General features: G+C 43.1%; 1 protein-coding gene across 7 annotated transcripts in view; it reads left to right on the forward strand.

The window, feature by feature from the left end:
- ptprub (protein tyrosine phosphatase receptor type Ub) overlaps positions 1-21361 on the forward strand; it is an 833961-nt gene that overhangs the window by 355434 nt on the left and 457166 nt on the right. The window lies entirely within an intron of this gene.

Raw genomic sequence — 21361 nt, forward strand, 5'->3', positions numbered from 1 at the left:
AGTAGTTTTATTAGCATATAGATGCACACCAAGTATAATGGGAGTGCAGTGTAACATAAATTTGCCAGAGCTATATGGGAGTATGTTAGCATATTGGTTATGTTAGAGGACTAACAATCTAGAGGCCTGAACTAATAATCTGGAGACATGAGTTCAAATCCCACTGTGAGCAGTTTGTGAATTTGAATTCAGTTAATTAAATAAAACGCTAGTATCAGTAAAAGTGGCCATGGATTGTTGTCAAATCCCAACTGGTTGACTAATATGTCTTTAGGATGTCCTTGCCTGGTCTGGTCTATCAGTGATTACAGACCCACAGCAATGTGGTTTACTCTTAACTGCCCTCTGAAATGGGCTAACAAACCACTCAGTTGTCGTCACCACCTTCTAAAGGGCAAGTAGTGATCAGCAATAAATGATGGCCTTGCCAGTGACACCTAAATCTGGTGAATAAAGAAGAATTGAAATTATATCCTGTATTTCATTGGTTGCGTTATTGGGAAGAAAGACACAAGTATCCAATGGTGCAATTTTTGCAGTAGTGGATTCAAAAATGCTTGAAGGGAGAATTTGTGTAACTCCCCAGGAGATCTGAGGCAACCCCACACTGCTACTTCCACCTTGCCCTCCCCCACCCCCTCCCCCCTCCCCCCCCCCCCCCCCCCCGCCATCCCGCAACCCGGCAAAAAAAATGTCTTTTGACATTTTGGTGCATTTTCCAGAATTTTGGAGGGTATTGTGATGTAGCAATAAGACTCTGCTGCCCTTATTCTAACTCACATCAAGTAACGTGCACCATCACGTGCGGAGTTTGCAAGTTCTCCCTGTGACCGCGTGGGTTTTCGCCGGGTGCTCCGGTTTCCTCCCACCGCCAAAGACTTGCAGGTGATAGGTAAATTGGCCATTGTAAATTGCCCCTAGTGTAGGTAGGTGGTAGGGAATATGGGATTACTGTAGGGTTAGTATAAATGGGTGGTTGTTGGTCGGCACAGACTTGGTGGGCCGAAGGGCCTGTTTCAGTGCTGTATCTCTAAATAAAAATAAAATTAAAAAAAAATAAAAATCACCCCTGTATTCACTGACCTACATTGCCTGAATTTTAAAATTCTTATCCTTGTGCTCAAATCCTCTGTGGCCTCGCACAATCTCCATCAGCCCTCAAACCCTCCAAGATCTCTGTGCTCCTCCAATTATTGCCTCATGCTCATCCCTAATTTTCATCACTCCGCTGTTGGCAGCCATGCCTTCAAGTGCCTAGGTCCAAAGCTTTGGAATTCCCTCCCTAAACCCCTCTATCTCTTGACGTCTCTCTCCCCTCATTTAAGATGATCCTTAAAACATGCCTCTTTCACCAAGCCTTTTGTGAGTGTCCTAATATCTCTTTTTGTGGTTCAGTGTCCAATTCTGTTTGACCCTTCTGTGAAGTGCCTCGGGACATTATTGCTACTTTAAAGATGCTATATAGATGCAAGTTGTTGTTGTTGTGAGAGTGAGACACCACCCCCCCCCCCCCACCCCAGAGAATGTTCAGTGATACTGAGGAGAAAAGGACCCAGACAGAGGTCATTGGCACAAAGGAGAATCACTGGAACCCTTTTGGTGCACCCTCATGTCCCTGGAAGCTGTGACATGGAATCTAGATTGCACATCACATGAGTGGATCGAAGCTCTATGCCAGCAAATCCACAGTAACGAGGAGCTCCAATTAAAAAGAAATCCCAAGTTTTGAAGCATGGCAGCACTTCACAAAGCAGGCTTTTTGTACGGAATTTGTTCCTGCGTCTGCGTCTGGGCCTTTGGACCTCGGTTCATAGCCTGGCTCATAATTACTAATCATCTATGCTCAGAGAAGACAACTCACTCCTTTAACTCCCATCCATTCTGTAGCAGCTTCATTGGAATTAAAATATCCAAAAACCTGAAATCTTGAAAATGGGTTTTAATTTTGTTGTCTTATGTATATGTTGTGCTTTTTTACTGATGATACCATTGTGTGAACCTCAGCTTTGCTTCCTGAAATTTCTTTTCAGCCATTGACAGTTGGAATCAGTAAAGAGATGATGAAAACTCTTTTATGCCCTTTGAATGTTAGTCCTTAGGAAGAGATCCATTAGCTGTCAGAGTTAGGAGCATAGGAACAGGAGTAGGTGACTCAACCCTTTGAGGCTGTTCCACCATTGAAGTAGATCATGGCTAATCTGTACCTCAACACAATGTATCCATCTTTGCTCTGTATCTCTTGATACCCTTACATAACAAAAATCTCTGTTAAATTTCAATTGAGTCAACATCTACAGCCTTTCTGGGCAGAATTCCCAATTTCTACTACCCTTTTGTGTGAAGAAGTGCTTCCTGATTTCACTGCTGAATGGCCTGGCTGTGATTGAGTATGCTTTCAGCAAAATTGTCCATTAGAATAGTGAAAATTTAAGATTCAGGACTTGGGTTTTCTCCAAATGATTGTTCTCATCAAAAGTGAAGGGTATTTGCATAACAATCCTGTTGGGATTTGAACTGTAAACTTTTGGGATATTGGCGATCTCCCCAAGTTAATTTACTTTCACTTGTGCTCATTTACCTCTTGAACTTAATTAGAACTCTGGTCTTGAGCCTGCGACATTGTTCAAAAGCATCTCTGGGGCTATGGTGTGCAATACAGCCTAAACAAAATGTTGAAATATGAAATCTGTTTAAAAGAGGTGGATTTTGAGGAAGTTCTTCATGGAGGAGTGGGAGGTAGAGAGGATTAAGGAGGGAATTCCAGAGCATGGGATCATGTTGGCAGTCCATTTAGGGTCATCCCACCCCCCCATAAAATGCCCCAGTTTATGTCTTTTAAAAGTCTGAGGGAGTTTCTCCGAATGGTTCAGCTGATACAGGAGTGAGTCACACAGCAGGGAGGTTTTGTGCCCAATTGCTGGTTGTGCTGAACTAGCCAGGGCGGCAGTTGCGGCAAACAATGGGCTTCAGTGACCCCGGTTGGAGAGAAATGCACACAAGCCAGGCTTTTTGCTCCTGATGGAAAGTGCTTGCATTTGGATACTGCGTGAGAAGATTGAAGTTGGTTCTGGTGCCTCCATGATTGAGTATCACGCTAACACTTGGTGCCTAAGCTCACCAGAAGAATGGCTATTTGGAAAGACACTGGAGGATGGTCAGCCCCTGTGAAATGTACATTTTACATATCCGGAAAGGAAGAGGGAATTCAGCAGTGCGATTACTTTTTTGGGAGTGGGGGGGTGAATATGGCTGGAAGAACTTTGTGGCTGCAGGGAACGAATTACTACTGTGTTGTCCATGGCTTTTAAACTCCTTACTGATAAATGTTTAATACTAGCTGATCTCTATTTCATTGTAGCTTTTAGTCCAGTAATCAATGATGCACTTTATCATTTGGCAAGTTATCTGCCAACAGTCTAATAAAACTAGGTGAAAGTGGGTGTGTGGACGGGCATTTTTAGTCTAGTGCAATAAAGCTAATTAGCTGGTTAATGGGCATTCCACTGCAGGGTGAGTGAGGAGGGAGGGCACTGTTATTTGTGTTTTTCGATGAAGAATGGCAGACATTTATTAATCGTTCATTATGCGACCCTACAAATGAAAAATTTTTCTGACTGGTCTTGGTGGTGAGGACACTTTGTGGTGTAGCATTGTGCCATGCAGATTTAAGAGCCGCTGGTTTGAGGCCTGCTCTGCTGAGTTAGCTGATCAAGCCGGGCAGCAGTTAGGGTGCTACGATTAGTTTCTGAGCTCCTGGGCTAGGAAGGGTGATAATCAGAGTCCTGGTCCTGTTCCTGATCGTTGACTGTTGAATGAAGCTGGGCAGTGTACCTGTCTGAAGGTTGGGTCTGAGCACGATTGGCTCAGTCAAGTGTGAGGCTGTTCACACTAAAACAGCACACTGGTGCTTGCTGCCTTGGTTGACAGATGAAGACTAGCAAAAGTACTCCAATGGCTGTTAAGAGTTTTGGGCCATCCTGAGGTCATGAAAGGCGCTATATAAGTGCAAGTGTTTTTGATTTAACCTTTGCTCATGACACCCAAGCTAGTATGTAAATATTGCACCCAGTATACACAACAACAACACAGAAGTGTGCGCCCTCATCCAAAGTCAGAAGAAGTATTCATTCCCGCACCCCACCCCACCCCCACCCAAGCCCCCTTCAGAATATGGGGTAACACTTACAAAGCTGGTTTGGCTCTGGAGAAGATTGATCTCAGCTGCTTTTTCCCTGCACTGACATTATGTATGTATATGTGTGTGTGTGTGTGTGTGGTTTTTTTTGTTGCTAGGGTTTCTCGTAACCTAGGATCAAATACCCAAAAAAATCTTTTTAAATTATGCACCTTTATAAACGGGGCTCCGCTTACAAGCTTCATCTTGCAGACTGAAACAGTTCTTGTCCGAACGCTTCTTGGGTTGGACTAGAGATCACATAGCAAAGGTACGTGGATTAACAGTTAACATCCACATAGTCAATGTGATCTCCTGCTCTGATTTTAATTGCATAGTGGGGTCAAAGTGGAATTTTCTAAGTTTTCTTTTTCCCTATTGGCCTGGATTCTTCCTGTTTTCTTCACCTCTCCCAGGTGCTTACGTGGCTATAGGGTAGGCGGGAAGTGGGTAAGATGTGTCTGGTCAAGATGCTCCCGCCATCATAGGTGCAGGGCAGGCTTGATGGGCCAGTGGTTTCTTCCTGCCCATCATTTTCGTATGTTCCCAGTTAATGAAGGTACTGAGGAAACATTAATAGCTTCACATGTACAAACTGACCAATCACGCTAGGAATGCCTAATAAAAACGATTGGGATAAAATCATGACATGGCAAGCCCAGTGTGTAAACTAAATGTGTGAGCTGGTGCTGAGGAATAAATAAATTACGCTACAGTGGTTTGTGAAGTGATGAACATTTCAGCAGTCGTTTGCAAATACTACAGGATCTGTTCCTTGTGTATTTGATAAATAGAATAACAGATGGCGCAAGTAGTGCTCCAAGGCTGGCGGCACTCTCGAGGATCAGATGATATCAGAAATCACAAGAGTAAAACTTGTACATGTATTGAAAGACATCCAAATGTATTGATGTGTTCAAGCCTCGAACCCACTCCCATGTAGTATGGGGAATACTTTCTTCTGTTTTGCTAAAGTTAGTATTAACGTCAGCATGAGCCCATTTCATGCCGACTTTTCTAACTAGCATCAACAAATGAGGGAAAGTATAGCTCACATGTTCTCCACGCTATCCTTATGACTTGTCTCTTCATTTTACTGTTCATGATCTAGCACATTGCACTTTTGGAGCTGAAGTTTATATCTGATTAGTTATCTTCCACCATTCGCAGTCGCTTAAAAACTGCCTCTTTGACCAAGCCTCTCCCAATAGCTCCTTACAAGGCTTGGTGTCAAATTTTGTTGAATAATAACTCCTGTGAAGCACCTTAGGACGTTTTGCTATGTTAAAGACACTATACAAATGCAAGTTATTTTTGGTGCAGTGGCCGCGTTGACTCATTAGAATCGTAGTTTACAGAACTCAAGGTGGACAATTAACCAATCGTATCAGTGTTGGTTCTTAGCAGCAGCAATTCAAAACTCAGCCCTATCCTTGCTCTCTAAATATCTACAGGGATTTTAGATTAGATTAGAGATACAGCACTGAAACAGGCCCTTCGGCCCACCGAGTCTGTGCCGAACATCAACCACCCATTTATACTAATCCTACACTAATCCCATATTCCTACCAAACATCCCCACCTGTCCCTATATTTCCCTACCACCTACCTATACTAGTGACAATTTATAATGGCCAATTTACCTATCAACCTGCAAGTCTTTTGGCTTGTGGGAGGAAACCGGAGCACCCGGAGAAAACCCACGCAGACACAGGGAGAACTTGCAAACTCCACACAGGCAGTACCCGGAATCGAACCCGGGTCCCTGGAGCTGTGAGGCTGCGGTGCTAACCACTGCGCCACTGTGCCGCCCACTATTACTATTGGCATTCATTTTTTCCCTCACAAGGTACAGTGGCCTCTGCCTCAAGTATTGCATGTAGAAAAGCATTTTGTGCTGCAGCCTCCCTTTGCATGAGAACATTATCTTCTCTCCCCACCCTTCCCTTTCTTCTTTGGTCCTCAGCAGGGTTGCAGCTTTATTGATGGGTCCCTGGGCTGTGGGGAATTTTACTGAGCTAGCATGAATGGTGTTCGTTCTTTTCTTGTTACCCAGTAAAGGAAGGCTGTCAGGAGCTAAGACTGCTTCTGCTCTTATGCAAGGAATAAAAAGGCCTTATTAAAGCATAATGATCGCTCCTTTGTTTTCTTCCTCTTCCTGTAAAGTTCTGACAGAGTTTTGGCCAAGTTCAAGCGATCACGGAATTTGTGGCACTATTAGAAGAATATTTGGACCATAATAGTGCTAGAACATTGCTCATGGGGGGAAAAAAGCCTCTGAGCTGTAATACTGATGCATATTGTCAGTCTGTTGCTCTATCTTTGTTAGTTCCAAAAGCACTTTTACTTTGTCCCTCAAACATTGGAATTAAAGGCAGAGAAAAGAAGTATGGTATTATCTTTGCATTCCAGGATGATCAGTTTTAGCAGACGTGAGCAGGATCTGATTGTTTTGTTTTTAATGCTGTGGGGGGGGGGGGGGGGGGGGGGTTTGCGGGGCGACCTGATTGAGGTATACAAGATTATGAGGGGCATTGATAGGATAGATAGGAAGAACATTTTTCTCTTAGCAGAGGGGTCAATAACCAGGGGGCGCATAGATTTAAGGTAAGGGACAGGAGGGTTAGAGGGGATATGAGGAAAAATGTTCTCACCCAGAGGGTGGTTGGAATCTGGAACACACTCCCTAAAGGGATGGTAGAGGCAGGAACCCTCCCAACATTTAAGAAGTATTTAGATTATCACCATAGCATACAAGGCTATGGGCCAAGTGCTGGAAAATGGGATTAGAATAGATAGGTGCTTGATGGCCAGCACAGACACGATGGGCTGAAGGGCCTGTTTCTGTGCTGTATAACTCTATGACTCTATATTGGTGAAGTGGCTTCCTTGGGTTGCTGGGTCACTTTTTTCTATTTGTCATCACGAGACACTTTTGGCAGGCCAAGAGCGCAAATGTGTGGGGCCAGCTCCTGCCTTTGTGGTGATCTTATTCATCCCATTCATTTAAATATTTAGATTCATTTCCTGTCGGCTAGCGGCGGGGGTGCTGTCACGGAGCCTCGCCCCCACCGAGAGGATTGGTCTGTACAGTCATAGACATCATGGTGAGTCTACAATACTCTTGGTTTTCCAACCTCAGCTTGCTTATGTTTAGGAGTGCAGCTAACAGTGGGGGTAACCAGTTCTCGATTACTGGCTGCACTGTCAAAGTGCCTTACAATTCTGGGATAAACCCAGAAGAATTTCCCGTTTGTCCTATAAGTCCATGGGTCAGGGCAGTGTAATCAAATACAAAAGCTGAGTATTTTATCAATGGTGGTGTTAGATTATCATTTATGATTCTTTGTCTCATTTTCCTTACTATTCTTCAGTCTTTGTTATCTTCCTCAGTTGATCATGTATTATCTGCTTCTACGTCTGAAGAGGAGGAACTAGCTTAGCTAAGAAATGTCAACTTGGAAGGTTCAAGGCTCAATGTATGCTTGATGTTGAATTGTCTGGAAAATGTAGAGGAGGAGGAACTGAGATTTCGATGACAAGATTTAGTGCAAAAATATTGGCTGGATTTTACCAAGCCCTCGACGCGGGCTCCGTGGTGGGGGCGGGGGGGTGTTTGCCGGACGATTGTTTTGGTGGAGGCCGACGGCGGGAGGGCCCAGCCCAATCCTCTCGACGGGTGAGGCTCCGTGGTGGCACCCCCGTCGTTGGGCAACAGGAACTGAACTAACTATTTAAATGAATGGGATGAATAAGTTTAAATTACATTACCTTTAATTTTCCAGGCCCGCCACAATCCTCATTCTGGGGAGGTGTTCCTTTTAAAAATTTAAATATGCCAGCAGGACTGGTTGCCCTTTAAAAATGGCACTGTGTCTGCGCACAGGCAGCTGACCCCCTTGCTGGCATCAGAAAGCCCACCTCCTCCAACTGATTCGGGGGTGGGGGTGGCGGGCTGCCCTGGCTATTTAAATGAGCTGCCGTGCATCCCAGGCCAATCAAGACCCTTAAGTGGCCAATTAACTGCCACTTAAGGGCCTCCCCCCACTGCCGCTGGTATTTTACTCGCGGCGGCTGGGTAACAAAGGCCTCAAGAACACCACCAGGTAAAACCTGGCAGATTTCCTGCAGGCTGGGGGTGGGCGTGCCCTCACGATTGGGCACCCTGTGCCCCACCCCTGCAGGGCCCAACTGTCCCCACTGGACAACTGCTTCTGGTGGCGCTGCTGGGACTAAGAGCTGTCGGCCTGCTGATTGCCCGGCATAGCTCCCCAGGCCCGGCAGTCCGGGTTCACCCCCGACCTTTTGGCCAGTGGGCTGGGTTTCCTGCCCAACATAAAATTCCGGCTATAGTTTTGATCACTTTGATTAACTCTCATCTTAACCTTTTTTTCAGTGAAGGCAACCCTAGTTCTTCCAAGACTCTCATCAATTACATTTTCTTGTCCCTGGTATCATTCTGGTACCATTTCCTTATAGCCAATATTTTTTCTAGAATAAAAACTCAGATGCTGCCAAATCTGCTGAGTATTTCCAGTACTTTGTTTTATTTCAACTTTTCGATAATACTATTTGCAAATTCATTTATCCTGTATTCCCTTTGCTGCACGTTTATGATTTGCTCAAATAATTTGATTAAATTTGCTTGGTACAACCTGCACTTTTATAGATCAGTGTTAATGACCCTGATTAGCCTATACCTTTCATTAATATTATCCCTTTCAGGTGTACAAAGTGTGTGTGCATGGCCTTCCTGCTCCGCCACCAATTGAAGCCCTTAACTGGGTAATTAACCCCCAGTTAAGGGCCTCTTCCCACCTCAGCCACAATTACCAGCGGCGGTCCCTCATTCAAAGGCACTTAGTGCCTGAACGAGGGACCCAGCATCAGGAAGGAGGGGGCCTGCTGAGGGACCCCCTGCCTTGCTGCTGCTACCCACCCTTACCTACTGTCAGCCTGGTTCCAGTGCCACTCCTTGGCGTCTGGTCGCTGCAGCTAAAGTAGCCGCCTCTGGCAGCTCTACAAGGCCAGGACTTCTGGCGATGGGATCCCAAACCCTATGGAAGGCCTGCCGCTGTCAAGTTAAGTGCCTAATTGGCACTAAATTCGGCGACCCTTCCATACAAGAGGCGACACGGGGATCTCAGCATCGGTTTACCCCACGTCAAGACCCCCACTGCCAGTATAAAATTCCACCCATAGTCCAAATCAGGTTGAGGAGTTGGTCGGGAGACATCAAATGATAAATGTACAAGAAGATGGAATGTGAACTAAGGATCTATGGAGAGGGGATAGTATCTGGCATGTTCTTATAGTCTGTTATGCCTTGCTTTACCTGTGCTTTTGTATTTTGTTCTGTGTGAGGCTCACTGCGCTTGCGTTGACTTGATCCAGCTGAAATGTCTCCATTTTAGCTGGTACATGCAGGACTGTACATGGTTTGGAACTGGGATCATGTTTGATGGGCTGGGGTTAGCTTAGGTTAGACTAATCTGAAGAGCTCTGACTGGAGGCTGTCTCACTTATCCCTAATTAATGACATCTCTTCTGCACCTTTCCAATTTCCTCAATGAACTCCTGAATTTTTGTGATGTGGATCATCAATAACACCTTAGAAATGGGTTCCTGCTGTCACTGTTAACAAGCTAAATAGTCCTGAGGTGACTGGCCTTTAGAGAACAGTAATTTGATTTGAGAAGTTCTATTTCATCATTTTGAAATATATTTGAACTAATAACGTCCTTTTAAGTTACAAGCGTATTTCATTAAAATAGGATAGAATTTTCATATCAGTAAAGGTCATTTGGTTATGGCCAGTCTCAAAGTTCAGAAAATACCAGCCTATACTCAGTCTCCTGTATCCCTCCACTACGTTCTTCACCAACATTCCCTTGAATTTGCCCACATTGTCCACCTCCACTGCCTCTTTGGACAGTCTGTTCCATACCAACAGCAACCTCTGTGTGCGGTAGGATGATTATGTTGATATAGAACCTACAGCAAAGAAACAGGCCCTTCGGTCTAATTGGTTTATGCTCCACATGATTGTCCTTCCACCTTCGTACATTTCGCAATATCAACATAACCTTCTATTCCCTTCTCCCTCATGTGCCTATCTAGCTTCCCTTTCAATGCATCCATGCTATTCATCTCAACTACTCCTTGAGGTGGTGAATTCCGCATTCTTTTTGTAAAAAAGTGGATATGGAGAAAGAGCACAGATTTGAGATTTAAGATAAGGGGTTCCTGCAGCTAACTAAATGGTGCAGTAGGTTTGAAGGGACTCTTTAGCCATATTATTTTGTTGCTAGTGTCACTGTCAGATGAGGTGGGGTCACAGGCTCCCCTCTTGTCATTCCTCTTATTTGACCACAACAGGGTTTATTCCTTTTTAAACAGTGGATGTGCTTACCATCTTGGTGAGTATTTTGCCTTTTACCTTTGTTGTGATTGTGAAAAAAAAAAATCAGACAGGTTTTCTTGGGTTTAAACAAGAAATAGGTGAGTTTATTATGCTTAACAATCTAAACCCGATCTAAATATAATTTTAAAAAATGCACTACACGTTCACACGCACTCACGCAAGAATCTCTCACTCACACACACACACACACATAGATTACAGAGTGAGAAATAGATTTGTGGTTGGATTAGAGCCCAGAATAAATAAATATACAATCAGTGAGGTTGGATGACTCTGTGGTCTTCTGGCTGAAGTTGTATTCTTGAAGTCTCTGGCTGGTCGAAGTGCACTTTGTGGCTAGCCCACTTGGCTCAGGGTTTTCTTGGAGGCAGACTTGTAGGTAGCTCTCTGCCCATGGTGTCTTTCTGTAGCAATCTGCAGGGTTGGAGGGTCCACAGTTGAAGATGGTTTTCAAACTTGTGGTGTTATATGGATAGAGAGAGAGGGTCACAGCCCTTCTTCTGCACAGTTTCAGTCACTGGCTTGTCTGTCTTTTTCCAAGGGAATCTCCCAGCTTTCACAAAGATGGACAGATGGTCACATGACTGCCTCAGTGTATTCTCTGGAACCTAATGAGATTCAAGGTTAGGAGTTTCCATCTCCTCAGGATGCCAATATTTGCACTTGGAGAGGTTTACTTTTTCAATGTGTCGGAATGACCTTGAATGCCGTGTGTCAGGATGGCCTTGAATGCCGTGCTAATGAAAGCAACTAGAGCAAGCCATTGTTTTGGGTACAGGCTCATCAGACATGTGTCTCCTGTTGGAGGACTAGGAATCTGTAAAGTTTTCAAATGCAAATTGCAGTGGCTGTCTTGGCTGCCAGCATTTTTTTTTTAAGTTAACTGTAGGATTTTTCCCACTAAAAGTTTGATGTTAAGTTTCCAAGCTCATTAGGCATATTGTGTTTTCTTGACAACAGGTATTTAAATTTAAACTGTTTGTGCACTTCCCCTCCTCTGAGATTGAGTCTGTGCCTTTACTTAGTGTTTACTCCAGTTTCCTTAATGTTTCCTCATAACTCGGGTGTCTGATCCTCAACATCAGTCTAATACCCTCCTTACTAATGTCTGCAGGGGTGTCTGTAACAACAGGTGATCTCCTGGGAATTATGCCAGGGCTTAAATGATTAAATTAGGTAGACAAGTTGCCAAAGCTTGTCTTGTATTCCCCTGAGTTTAGACGTTTGAGAGGTGATCTAAATCCAGGTGCTTAATGTGAAAAAGGATTCAATAGGGTAGATACAGAGAAACAGCTTGCTCTGCAGGGGAAATCCAGAACAATGGGGCATAACCTTAATAGAGCTAGACCTTTTAGGAGTAAAATCTTGGAAGCATTTTTCCCACAAGGGGTAGTAGAAATCTGGGTATTGTTCCCCCAAAAGGTGTGAATGTTGGGGGCCAAGTCAAATAATCAAAGCTGAGACTGATAGATCTTTGTTAGGTAAGGGTACCAAGGAATCTGGGTCAAAAGGAGGGTAAATGGAGTTGACTTACAAATCAGCCATGATTAAATTGAATAGTGGAGTAGGCTTGAGGGGCTGAATGGCCTACTTCTGTTCCTATATCATCAACGTACATGTGGAAGCTGACCCCAAGAAGCAGCATAGATGAGGAAGAGGAGGGGCTGGGGTTAGATCCTTGGGATAAAAACAAGAAATGCTGGAACCACTCAGCAGGTCTGGCAGCATCTGTTCCGAACCCAGTTCCGGAGAAGGGTCACTGACCCGAAACATTAACTCTGCTTCTCTTTCCACAGATGCTGCCAGACCTGCTGAGTGGTTCCAGCATTTCTTGTTTTTATTTCAGATTTCCAGCATCCGCAGTATTTTGCTTTTATTTTAGATCCTTGGGGCACTTGCACAGTGACAGTGTGTGTGTGTGGTGGTGGAGGGTGATGAGTAGCCAATGGTAGAGATATTTTTTGTATACAACTAGATAGACTAGAGTGGAATCAAATAGAGGTGGTCCCACCAAGCTGGAGAGTGGAGAAGAGGCACTGCTGAGGAATGGTGTATTTGACACTGTTAAAGGTTGCAGAGAGGTTGAGGAGAAGGAGGTGGATTAATACACCACATTAACAAATATAGTCTTTAATGACTTTAGTTAGGACCCATTTGGTTCTGTGGGTGGGCTTGAAACAAGAAGTTGTGGAGCTGGGAATGGATCGGGGAGGTAACAATGTATTGAAGGACTTTGAACTGGAAAGGGAGGTCGGAGTTAGGGTGGTAGTTGACAAAGAAATAGTGGTTGGTTCTTTTGAGGAAGGGGTTTTGATGTTTTCAAAAAGGGGGACTTTTGAGTGCTTGAGAGTGAAACATTTACAACATCAGCTCACATTTATATTGTTAGCTAGAAAAAGGAGACAGAATGCATTCCATCCGACTTCACCTCTTGTAGTCAATAGTGTTCTTCAGCCCTGGCGGGCAGCCATAAAGACAGGGCTAAATTGTGGCGAGTCGGAGACTTAGTAGTTGGCAGGAAAAAAGACAGAGGCGCAAGGGGAGAGCCAACTGTGCAACAGCCCCAACAAACAAATTTCTCTGCAGCACCTGTGGAAGAGCCTGTCACTCCAGAATTGGCCTTTATAGCCACTCCAGGCGCTGCTTCACAAACCACTGACCACCTCCAGGCGCGTATCCATTGTCTCTCGAGATAAGGAGGCCCAAAAGAAGCCCTTGTATGGTTATATCAGTCCTCTTGTCTGGTCTTGGAGCGGGAGATATTTTATAAAATGCTTCTCCATTTCTACCAAGGGATGCAATGGTAATGTTCCTATTGTGTCAATGCACTTAAAGTCCGAGGACTAGGAGAACTTGCCCAGAGGGAATTGTCACCACAGTGTTCTTTGATCTGGATTTTCAGAATGTTACTTCTAGGCATTTTTCCCCAAATCTGTTACTTTTTTTCTTTTGAAGACTTTGAAAGGCAATTCAAAGGTACAGGGCTTTTATTGATTGCACTGGGTTGCAACTGATTTTCTATGAAAGCATCCATGCATAAATGATCTGTTTCTATCTTTTCTCTTCCGCACTTCACTTGATGTGACACTTGATTAAGCATGGCTGGTAGTGGAGAAAGCCGGCCATTACAGCCGTGTTTGTGCTAATAAGGCAACATTTGGATAATCTTCAGCTCTTTCATCCATTCCTATTCCTGGGAGACTGCCTGGGTGGGCCAAAGATCATCTGCAGTGTTATAGTGGGGTACTGTACTTCCCTGCCAGTTACACAACATGAGCAAAACATGTAGAGATGGGTGTACTTTTTCTTTCAGTGTGATACTCGTATAAGGAGCTTGAACGTCAAGTGCTAATGAAGCAAAATTCATTCAACAGTCCTCCTTGGAAAATAGGGTGCTACAGGGAGATGAGGGTGAGAGAATGCTACAGCAATCCACAAATCTCACTACCATGCTCTTTCCCCACCAAAAAGGTTTCCCCGTAGCCCTGTACTTTCCGCTGTATCAAATATTTAACCAATTTTCCCTTCAAAGATACAATGGTTGTTGTGTCAACGGCTCTGTGGCAAAGCATTCCATGCTCCAACAATTAGTTTTTACTTTATAGTAAGAAAGTTCACCTAGTAAAGCTGCTAATGGGTCATTGAAGAAAGGGAACAGAATTTTTCCTCATGTCCTAATGGTTCCCTGGATTTTGACATGGCAATCGCCACATCAGCAACTTTCTTTCCCTGTTGCAGAATCATGGTAGACAGAGGTGAATGCTTATGTCGGATCCAATCCACAACTAAACCAGATTCACTCCCTTCAGCTTTCCACTCCTTTTATTGCTCCTGGAACTTAAATGCCAGCAGACCAGTAATAGAATATGTTTTAAGTGGCAGCAGGAACCTTCACTCTTTAACATTGACAGTAAAGCTTCCACACCCACATAATGTCAAGCAACGAGCTCAACTGACTTGTTGCCAAAACTACAATCCGTCAACAATTTATAGAGATCTCCCTGACCCAGACGGGATTTCCCTTTGCCAATGCATTTCTTAGTGGAAGTTGGAAGATTCATGCCTCTAATTTCTGCCACCCCCTCCCCCACCACTGTGGAAGAATCTCTGTTCCCCACCACACCCTCTCCTCCACTAGTACAGCTGAAGAGTCAGGACCCTGTTTTAAAAACCATGGGAACAAATCCATGTATCATCACTCTGGGAGAAAGTGGTTAATTTTGAGGGTGGTGTACGGAGAAGCAATTACTTTCCTGATCATTGGGAGAGACAATTCCTTTTAAGCCGTGAAATGGAGCAGGGAGACTTTTTTAACAAGTATCTATGAGCAGTTTGGAATGTCAAGGCTGCCGCACCTCACCCCACTACCCCAAATATCACTGAACATGTACAATACACTATGTAGCAACTGTATAGATTGTCTTGCAAGATCTTTTACAAGGTGGCATGCAGCATAGGAATTTAAATGCAGTATCTCATATCCCTACATAGTATCAAAGCTTCATATCAGTTGATATTTGTAGATTATATAACAGGTTGCATTTTCCAAAGCCTTTCCTACAGTAAAAATATTCAGATTCTGTTTCAAATGTTTGTGCTGATGATGCCATGTGGTGCAAATTTCTTTAAAATTCCTTTTTTTTGTTTTGCAACTTGGCTGGAAATGAACCTAAGAACCGGCTTAACGTAGCATGAAGTATTCAGGCCCTAGCTCTGTAGTTGTGAAAGTCACCAAAATGAAATGAACTGCATTTGGCTACGAGTTGAAGGGTGATGAATATCGACTACTTAGTTTATATATAATGTTTCATTACAGTCAAATACTGTCAGTGGAAGAATGTAATTCTACTGCTGCAGGAATCCCACAAGTTCTGGAGGCTGCAATTGGTAAAATGTTCTTTAATAGCTGTAAGTCACTTGTTAAACTTCACCGCTTGTATGTTGGAAATTCAGTTTTAATAGATTATTGATCCCTGGTTATGTGACAGATGTGTAATCATTTTGTTACGGTCAACCAGAACAGTTTGTGCAGTGTGACTACAGCCAGATATGTGTATGCATCATTCAGTGTTGTTTTCATAGCACTCCATCCTGCCACCCCAACAGAGATTAACTTGGCACAGGTTGGGAATCAAACCAAGGATTTTCCTGATTTTGTTTGGATCAGCATGCCAGAAGATATAGTTACTGCTGTTTTTCCCTCTCTGCTTTGTTCCTTTACTGCATTGTTCGAGGCCTACAACTTCTCTCTCCCACTCCATCAAACAGCTTCTCATCAACAAAGAACAAACTTGCATTTATATAGCACCTTTCATGACTTCAGGATGACCCAAAGTGCTTTACAGCCAATGAAGGTGTTGCAAATTAGGTAATTTGCCCACAGTAAGGGTACACAAATGGCAGTGTGATCATGACCAACTAATCTGTTTTAGGTGTTGGTTGAGGGATAAATATTGTCCAGGACACCAAGGAGAACACCCCTGCTCCTCTTTCAGATAGTGTTATGGGATCTTTTATGTCCACTTGAGAAATAGACGTGGCTTCGGTTTAATGCCTCACTGAAAGACAGCTCCGCCAACAGTACAGCGCTCCCTCAGTACTGCAAACTCTTTTCATTCTTGTGATGAGCATCGCTGGCAAGGCTGGCATTTATTGCCCATCCTGAATTAGCCTTGAAGGTGGTGGTGAGCTGCCTTCTTGAACTGCTGCAGTCCATGTGGTGTAGGTATGCTCACAGTGCTGTTAGGGAGGGAGTTCCAGGATTTTGGCCCAGTGATGGTGAAGGAACGGCAATTATATTTCGAAGTCAGGGTGGTGTGGGGCTTGGAGGGGAATTTGCAGTGGTGGTGTTCCCATGCGTCTGCTGTCCTGCCCTTCTAGGTGGTAGAAGTCATGGGTTTGGAAAGTGCTGCCGAAGGAGCCTTGGCAAGATGCTGCAGTGCATCTTGTAGATGGTCCACACTGCTGCCACTATGCACCCTTGCTGGAGTGTGTGAATGTTTCATGTTGTGGATGGGCTGCCGATCAAGCAGGGTGCTTTGTCTTGGATGGTGTCAAGCTTCGCAAGACAGATAATTTAAACTTGATTTTTTTTTCATTCATCCTTTGCCATCATTGTTTGTCATACTCCAGTATCTTGAACTACAGGAATAGTTCATTATCTTTTTGCACACCAAAGAAAATTGTGTGACGGATATTTGCGCACAAAACACAATGGAGGATCAATATGCATCAGATGAAAATTTGAAATATGGAATGGGATGATAGAAAGTGCAAGCATCTTGTGCTGAAAAAGAGAAATGAAGTGACATGGAGTAATCTGATTAAGGCCAGAGCTAAATGAGAAAAACCCAACAAATGTAGCATCTCCTCTGCTGAACCCATTCCACAGTGATTGCTGATTGATGTGATGCTATGAAGGCTTATTTATCACATGGTAATGTCATTTTACAGACTTGTATTACAGTTTGTGATATGATATATTGATATGGCGGTGGATCTTTTCTTGCAGCTTATGAATCAACATGAGGTTAAACAGTGTAAAGATCTCTTCATAAAAATGTAATTTTCGTTGCTGGTTATCTGCTATTTTGAAACTGAACGTCGGATGTAATCTTCAGAAAATAAAATGTATACTTTTTTAGGTTACTTTTGCTGGAGAGATTTCTCTGTGCTCATCATGGGGAGCAATGTTAGTGCAGGGGACTGGAAGCACTTTCTGTTTCACATACAGAGGTGCACTTTCAAATGCTCCCAGATCAGGTGTGAGGCTTAAGGGTAAAGCTCCATGGCTCAGTATGGCATCCACTGCTACATCAGTGTGGGATTTCCATTTCTCATACACATCATCTGTGTGGCCTCCTTGAGTGCAGCTGTTGATTTAATCCCAAACTAAGTCTGGATTGGGGCCTGCAGTAAGAGGCTGTCATCATGGTCCTTGGCTAATGTTGCATCTCAATGGGAAACGCTGTAGGTTCATAAGCGTGAGTCATCCTTTCCATTTCCATGGCAACCCTACAATGAACTTCCATTGTGAGACATGAAATTCTCAAGGCAATTCAGTCCCTTCTCACCTCCCCATTGCCCCTCCAACTCTCCACCGCCTCCATTCACGAAGTGCATAAGACACTGTAAAAGGGCCACTTTGTCAGAAATTTTATATTGCCGCATTTTGGACAGTTAGCAATTTCTCACTGTATTCTGCCTAATTTGTGCTTTTGGTTACATATATAATTTTATTGGTAAATAAATACCCAACAGTGGTTTAGCCGGTCTAATGGTATCATATTTTTGTCACTGAAGGTGATGACGGGATATAAAGAGAGCATTTGATGTGCTCTCCGGAAAGTCATTTACCACAACTGGTTTTACTTGTTTAACCTGGACTATACAAATCCATATATTGTAGATAATAAAAGTTGTGTTTCATTCATCATAGACATATCCTACATCTGAAAGTGTGCTGAGATAGATGATCTCTGTTAGGGTGACAGTTTGCAAAAGAAAAATGTGTTTGTAACAAAAAGCTCTGGTTAGATTGTATCTGGAGTATTGTGTCCAGTTCTGAGCACTGCACTTCAGGAAAGATATACTGGCCTTGGAGGGAGTGCAGTGCAGATTGACCAGAAAGTTGCCATGGCTTTGAGAGTTAGGTTATGAGGACAGGTTGTATAGATTAGGTTTGTATTGCCTTGAATATAGAAAGTTGAGGGAGGGATCTAATTGGGCTGTTTACAGTGATTAAAGGATTTGATACATTGGGTATAGAGAAACAATTTCCTTTCGTGGGTGAGTCCAAACAAGCCTTAAAATTACAGCTAGATTGTTCAAGGGTGATGTCATAAATGGTAGTAGAAAACTGGAATTCACCCCTCCATCTCCCCTGCCCCCCCCCCCCAAAAAAAAGCTGAGGCTGGGAGCCAATCGAAAATTTCAAAAGTGAGATTGATAGATTTTTGTTTGGCAAGGGTATTAAGGAACACGGAACCAAAGCAGGTAAATGGTGTTGAGGTACAGATCAGCCATAATCTAACTGAATGGCGGAGCAGCCTCGACGGGCTGCATGGCCTACTCCTGTTCCTAAATGTGTCATACAGGAAACTGGACAACACAGAGGTTAGATATTGACCATATACCTCTGAGATCTGGTTGAAATCCTGAATGGATAAAAGTTTCTTCTGTGCTGGCTGTAAGTGTCTGCTAGTTCACTTACACACTGGCTTTATAAACTGAGTTATCGGTTGTGCTGGGAGATAATGGAAGCAGTTAGGATGATCAAGTTAGCTTAAATTATCATTCAAGTTTCAAGAAGATTTCTGTGTTTATTGGCTTGGCTTGATTGGGAAAATTCTGGTCCCTGAAATCATGAGGTTGTCGATTCAAGTCGCACTTCAGGACTTGAATGCACAGTTTCATTTGGCACTTCAGTGCAGTACTACTGGAAGTACTAACATTCAGATAAAATGTTAAACCAAGGACCCATCTACCTGTTCCAGTGGTCAGGTAAGTATTATATTATTGCATTATTTGAAAAAGAGCGTGGTGTTTATGATGTCCGGGCCAACCTTATTCACTTGGCTACCGCTATCAAAAGTAACATTAATTTCTTGCTGTATGTGGCATAGAGTTATACAGCACAGAAACAGGCCCTTCGTGTCTGTGCCAACCATCAAGCACCTATCTATTCTAATCCTATTTTCCAGCACTAGGCCCATAACCTTGTATGCTATGGCGTTTCAAGTGCTCATCTAAATACTTCTTTAATGTTGGGAGGGTTCCTGCCTCTACCACCTCTTCAGGCAGTGTGTTCCAGATTCCAAACACCCTCTGGTTGAAAATATATTTCCTCAAATCCCCTCTAAACCTCCTGCCCTTACCTTAAATCTATGCCCCCTGGTTATTGACCCCTCCACTAAGGGAAAAAGTTTCTTCCTATCTAACCTATCAATGCCCCTCATAATTTTGTATACCTCAATCAGGTCCCCCCTCAGCCTCCTCTGCTCTAAGGAAAACAACCCTAGCCTTTTCAGTCTCTCTCCACGTTGTGCACAAAATGGCTGCCACTTCAAAGTAGCTCATGTATGTGTGATGCAGTTTGAAATTTTTGAGAGATGTGACAAAGTGCTATATAAATAATACAAGCCTTTTTTTAAATGAATTTACACCTAGACTACTGTAGAGCCAAATCAATTGGACATAGTGCTGTAAAAAATTGAAAGGCTTATTTTACCATCACAGAAAAGCCATGATCCATGAACAATCAGCTACATGAAATAAACACCAGGACAAAGCCAAAAGAAGGACACTTCAGTAAATCATTGAAGTTTTTATTTCAGTTGTCAAGAACTATAAGGAAAAAATAAAAAAGAACTGCTTAAAAAAAAAATACTTGAAGTTTAATTTATTGTGATGTCTATCTTCAAATGAGTGAATAATGTAAGGTAAATATTGAGCATTATTGTAATTCAAATTTAAAAAAAACTTTATTAGGCATTCTTATTTGGATAGCTTGTTTATGCCAGGTCTGATGGCCCATTGATAATATAGATCTGTTTGCCTTGCTGCTGAGTTTGGCCAGTTTAAACTGCAGGGCAGAAATAGCAGTAGCAGATAGCATGGTGTAAGATATGTCTGCTCAATTGTTGGATATGCAGTCTTTCGAGACTTTGCCAATCTGGCACTTTAGAGCAGGGAATTTTCCAACATTCCTTCCTCAATCAGCACCATTAAAATTAGATTAACTGGTCATTCATCATCTTTGTGGGATCTTATTCTGTGCAAATTAACTGCTGCGTTTATCTACCTAACAATAATGGCTGCACTTCAGAAATTGGAAAGTGCTTTGGGAGCTCCTCAGGACCTGATAAAGGCACTGTGCAAATGCGTGCTCAGTCTTTCCCCGATCTTGAGCAGTTTTTTCAGTCCAAGGATGTTGAAAGCTGATCAGAGGCTGACCTCTCAATCAGCCTGTGGCCTGACCCCATAATTGAGGAGCCAACCTTTGTGTCATGGGAAGCCGGTTATATTTGTCAGGCCTGGTATACAGTGATCCGTGGTACCCTGGGAAATCATTTATCAAGGAGAATCTTGAAACTTGCATCAGGATATATTTAAAAAGTTGCCACCAAAGACATGCTCGATGTCAGAGAAAATCATGTAAAGGGGTTGAGAGGAGCAGAAATTGTTTTACGCAGAGTGTAAATGGACTGCTTGAAAGAGTAGAGGAAGCGGTTCAGTAGTTACTTTCAAAAGAGAATTGAATAAACACTTGAAATGGAGAAAAGGGTTATGAGGAAAGAGCTGGAGAGTGGGAGTAATTGGATAACTCTTTCAAGAGCCGGCACAGGCACGATGGACAGAATGGCCTCTTTCTGTGCTGTATTGCTCTGATAATGAGGTACGAATTCGCTATCTACTTGGAATTCATGTTGCAAGATCTAACTTTGCTGGAGTTGATGCGTATATATTAGGCTCTTTGAGACTGTGAATTTCATCAACAGGGTAATCCTAGCAAATAAACTGTTGTCAGTATACATCTATGAAGAGGACAGGGTAAATATTTATGGGAAGGAAGGGCTTGTGATACTGTAAGCTCCTTACACATTCTGTCATTTTGCATCATCTGAGCTGGTGTCATCATTGAATAAAGCCATGCTTGGAGTTAGTTAAGTATTTGTTATTTTAGCATCAGTGCAAGGAACAGAATTGGTGAAGTCACATTTTAAAAATGGCCCAAATGCCTAATCTGTTCAAGTATTAAATTA

This window comes from Heterodontus francisci, chromosome 31 (genome assembly GCF_036365525.1).
Source record: "Heterodontus francisci isolate sHetFra1 chromosome 31, sHetFra1.hap1, whole genome shotgun sequence".
Lineage (NCBI taxonomy): Eukaryota > Metazoa > Chordata > Chondrichthyes > Heterodontiformes > Heterodontidae > Heterodontus > Heterodontus francisci.